The sequence below is a fragment of the Rattus rattus genome, chromosome 7 (genome assembly GCF_011064425.1).
Source record: "Rattus rattus isolate New Zealand chromosome 7, Rrattus_CSIRO_v1, whole genome shotgun sequence".
NCBI lineage: Eukaryota > Metazoa > Chordata > Mammalia > Rodentia > Muridae > Rattus > Rattus rattus.
In genome coordinates, this window is record NC_046160.1 from 115,362,431 (window position 1) to 115,367,687 (window position 5,257).

General features: G+C 46.3%; 1 pseudogene; it reads left to right on the plus strand.

The window, feature by feature from the left end:
* The first annotated feature begins 814 nt into the window (after positions 1 to 814).
* Positions 815 to 4,876, plus strand: LOC116905378 (annotated as a pseudogene).
* Positions 4,877 to 5,257: the final 381 nt, after the last annotated feature.

The window sequence follows — 5,257 nt, forward strand, 5'->3', positions numbered from 1 at the left end:
TACAGTTGGATCTCTTGGATGTATTCCCTCAAGCAAAGCTCCTTTCTCTGTGATTGCTTCAGTTTGTCTCAAGTTGACACACAAACCCAGCAAGTACTGTATCATAGAATCAAACATTTTTTTTTCATCCAGCCCAGAGGCCTTCCAAGCATGAAGCTATGTGGTGTCCTGGCAGGGTTTAAAGGATTTCTTCCTTATTGGTCTTTTTAATAGCTGTTTGCTGGGTGACAGGCCTTTGACATTAAGCCAGATGTCTTCAGTGCTTTCTCTCAATTCATCTTCCCACTCTGAATTAGTATCAGCCCAATGCTGTGAGCTTTCTTAGACGTATTTTCTGGAATTGGGGGTAAATCGTAGGCTTCCAAATTCATCCAAGTTTCCTTCTCTGACTTTCGACTACAGGTTGGTGATAGGGGAGGGTAAAAGTGAAAAGAAAGAAGGCTCCTTGCCTTCTAGTGGGGATTTCTGCCAATCCAGAACAGAGATGAGATTACACATCTTGTGCCCATCTCCATGATTTTTGCCTCCTAACTCTGTGAGGCTGGAATGACGCTTCACCACTCCAGATGCTTGATCTCTTAAATAGAAAAATTCACTTCTGCAACAGCACTTCCTCCATGGTTATAGGGCATTTATGATGTAGAAATGTCACCTGAGTGTCCAGAGTACCTCCCGTGGGCCATTACAGAGGCAGGAAGGGCAGCAGAGCAGGATACATAGCAGACCACTTAGAAGAACGAGGAAATAGTCAGAGCACCAGCTGGCCATCCCTGACTCAAAGGATATTTTTCTTTCAGCCTGAAGAACAGAGAAGATGTCATTCATTGCAGCTCTGGGCTATTGATAGCTGGGATCTGCCCTACTGTCCTCAACTGCTCAGATGGCACACTAGGAAGGCATACTGAACTCCAGAAAGACCAAGACACGGAAAACTGGATAGTCTAACATTGGCCTCTGTCAACACTGAATTTGCCTACAGCTTTCACAAGAATCTGGCTTTGAAGAATCCACATAAAAAATTATTGTCCTTCCCCACTCAGCATAGCAATTGCCTTGGCCTCCCTATCCTTGGGAGCAAAAGACAACACCCTGGAAGAGACTCTAGAAGGTCTCAGGTTTAATCTCACAATGACCCCTGAAGCAGAAATCCACCAGGGCTTTGGGCACCTCCTACAGAGGCTCAGGCAGCCAGAGGATCAGGTTCAGATCAGCACAGGCAATGCCCTGTTTGTTTAAAAGTACCTGCAGATCCTGACTGAGTTTAAGGAGAAGGCAAGGCCTCGGTACCACCCTGAGACTTTCACAGCCAACGTTCATATCCTCATGATGCCAGAAAGCTCATTGATGACTATGGGAGGAAACAGAGCCAGGGAAAGATCAAGAAATTGGTCTCAGACCTGACTGGCCTGGGCTAAAGGCAGAAAATCAAGGTGTCAATGGACAGAAATATAGGTCAGAAGGACAGAGAACAGGAGGAAAATTGGTCAGAAGTCAGGAGGACAGAGGATAGAAGGACAGAATGACAGGATGGCAGAAGACAGAGGACAGTAGGACAGAAGACAGAGGACAGAAGGAGCAAGGGCAGGAGAACAGGTTGTCCCCAGAGCTGGGGTAGGCAGGAAATGGCAGTAGCACAGTGACAGCTTAAAGGGTTAGACATCAGGACATGGCTCTCTCAACTCTCCCCAGGACACAGGCTCAAATGCTGCTTGGTATGAGGTGGGATATATGTTTAGGCTGCTAGATCCAAAGCCCAAGAAAATGTTTCTGCCCCCAAGGATCTTCACTAGTTTCTCAAGTCCCACAGTGTGTTGGTTGAGTGAACATGAAGTAAGAATCTGGAATAAACTGGAGCTGGCATGTGTGATTTTGTGAGGTGGCCATAGCTGATTGTGAGAGATAAGGACTCATTACCCATGTCTCAGCCCACAAACTACAAAACAATGGACTCATTACCATGTAGGAGAACAAGTCATTTGCTTTCTAGACATCGCCCCCCTGAGGAAGATGGGACCCTCAACTCACCCCAGCCTCCAGTCTCATCACCTTCACTCTCATCTCTTTTACACACCCCACTCCAGATCCCTGAGCTCAAGTAGCGAGGCTGTGGTTTTGAGGTCCCCTTTTCAAACCAACTCTGGAAACAATGCTCATGGCCAGCAGCTTGACCAAATACCTGGGTTTTTCCAGTTGAGCATATGCTACACTAATGGACACTCTGATGGAAGAAAGATGGATGGATTGCTGTCATACCTCAGAAGCTGAGCATAAATGGAACGGAGGTGGAGTGTCTCTACTGTTGTTACATTCTGATGGTTTGTTCCTTTTTCAGGCAAGTGGAACATGATATTTGACCCTCTTCACACGTTTATGGGGAAATTCATATTGGATAGGAGGAGGCCTCTGTAGATATCCATGATGAAAATTGAGGGCCTGACTACGCCCTACTTCCAGGATGAGGAGCTGAAATGCACTGTAGTGGAGCTGAATTACAAAAGCGATGGCAAGGCCAGGTTCATCCTCCCTGACCAGGGCAAGATGGAGCAGGTGGAAGCCAGCTTACAGCCAGAGACCCTGAGGAAGTGGAGGGACTCTCTGAGAACCAGATGCATGTCCTCAAGACCCAGAACTGTCATTGATCCCTGTAGTGCAGTTGTTCTGATGGCCAGTGTCCCTGTACCTCAGAGTCTCCCTTATACCCTGTGAAATTTGTAAACTGTCAGCAGGGGACAGATAAGAGTTGAGTTGAATTCCCTTCCTCAGTCTCAGTTCTTTGAAGCCTGAATTTACTGTGGCTTTTGTTGTTGACAAAGTAAGATCAGATTTAACAATGAATGAGGTTTCCTGTGTCTCTAACAGGGTGTAAATGACAAGGAGACTTGAATGTGTCCTTGGAAGGCAGAGGGAATTGTGGGATGTCAACTCTGAGAATCAGCTGTGTCCTGTGTAGCCATCTCTTCCGCTTATCAGCCATTCATTTACCATCCATGGAATGGTGACCTTAGACCTACTATGTGGCAGTCTCTGATATATTTCCTGAGAGAGTATCAGAGAAGGAATAGCAAAAATTCTCATCCTTGTGGGCTATCTTGTAATTGAGGAAGAGAGAATATGGAGATGAAAACAGGACTAATCATTATTTTAAAATTAAAGGTAAAGTTAAATGCAGTGGGGAGGTTGAGAAAGACAACCAAGGGTAAGGAATATTGGAGTCTGATGCAGTGTCCAGTTGTGCATAGAAGAGTCATTTGGTGATGTCTGAAGTTCAGCACAACAGAAAAGAGCTGCATTTTGTGGATCTAGGAGGAAAACATTCTCAGTCGAGGAACAGTAAGTATCAAGGCAGGTTGCATGTCCACATACAAACTCTCAGGCTCTGACAGATAATCTATGCGTTAGGAAGAGCAAAATCACCTGGTCTAGGCATGGGTGGAAGGAGGGTTCCTCTCCAGCAAGAGGGCTGTTATAGAATGCTGCCCCTCAGACATAAGTTGTGTTGATTGGGCATAGGTTCCAGTGACTGTTTCCTTTCTCTTCCCTATTCTCAGAATGATATATGAGCTCCACCTACTCAAGTCCTCCTTATCCCAACAATACAGGCTGGAGGACATCCTTCCAGACCTGGGCATCAGAGAAGTCCTCTCCACACATTCTGACCTGTCAGGGATCACAGGAACCAAATACATAAGAGTCTCTCAGGTAAGGCAAGAAACATGGGTCTTTCACTTTGGGTCCTGAATGTAGACAGTGAAGACCATGTGAGTGTGTGAGGATGCTCAATATGTGAAAAATCATGCATGCCTGAAATCCCTTATCCTGAGAGATATGAATTACAGCCTGGATGCTACTTCTCAGGGCGTGCAGCCAGGCCCTCCTTTACCACCGGGACTTGAACTCATCCAAAAGTCAATGATGGGGAAGTGACTGTGCTTGGTTATAGACCTAAACCTGTACAGGGTCCCAACCTGTGCTGCAATGAACAGCTCCCCGCAGTCCTCTGGAAAGCCACCCACAATCCACTCCAGAGACAAAGCTTCTTCAATGCAGTGCTGGGACATTACTGCCTGATTGACCAACACACAGAATAGCATCATTAAAGTTACTATAAGGGATCAATGACAATTCAGATGAAAACCCTAAGAATAGGAGAAAAATATCTCAGACCTACCTATCACATTCCTAGCTGCACAACTTATTGGTTCCTAGTGTGATGTCCAGTGCCCACTCAGAGCCCTGAGCTGTACCAGGGCTATACCCAGACCTATACCAGCTGGGCATAGCATTCTGGGAATGTGAAGCGGTGCCCTCTGCATTACTGTTGAATATCCCAAGAAGCCTGGAGCAGAAATGGTACTGAAATTGGCACTGAGTGCCAGCACATTGGCTGCTCCCTGTAGGATCCATGGGAGGCTGCCTGTGGGGAAACCTTGTTATCTATTCCTGTCCTCCTGGTGTAGTGGTTTGAGGGTAGCACAGTTACAGACACTGAGCAGACCCAGGGCAGGCCTCATCTCTCATCCTGAGCAAACTCCTGCAGTGACTTAAAAAATCCAGGGTTAGAGCTCATGGAAGGAAAAAAATTCACCAGCTGATGAGGCCAGCACTCACGGCTTACCCCAGGCCTCTCTCCTGCCCTCTCTGGCCTCCAGTGAGTGATCTGATTCTTTCCCCAAAGATGTTTCACAATGTTGTGCTGGACATGTCTGAGACAGGCACAGAAGCTGAGGCCACCTTAAAAGATAAATACAGCTTCCAGTCTGCTAAAATCAATCCGACATTTGTTAAACTTGACAAGCCATTCTTGTTCTGTGTCTTCAACCAAGAATCTGAGATTATCAGCTTTATGGGAAAGACTGAGAACCCTGCACAAAACTAGAACTTCCTGAGGGGTAGTTTTTCTTCCCAGGTTCAGAGATTGATCCCACATGTGCTTTTAAGATTCCGTCTATTGATTTGGCTGTGACATGTGTGGAAATCATCACTGGCATTGACTAACTTTAATGGTCACACATCACAGGAGCTTGTGCATGGTCTGTCAGACTCACAGTCCTCTCGGCAACACTAGCTCATGTTCCTGAGCCTGAACTCTTTCTTCCTCTTTCCTGCTTATTTCCCTACATCGGTCCCTATACAAAAGCCTGTGTCCTGGCAGGTAGGTGCATTCCCAATTTAGGCACTGCTTATGTCTGCCTTGAGCTTCTGGAGACTTACAAAGACTATATAAGCTTACAAGTCAACCACGTGAACAAACGTCCCA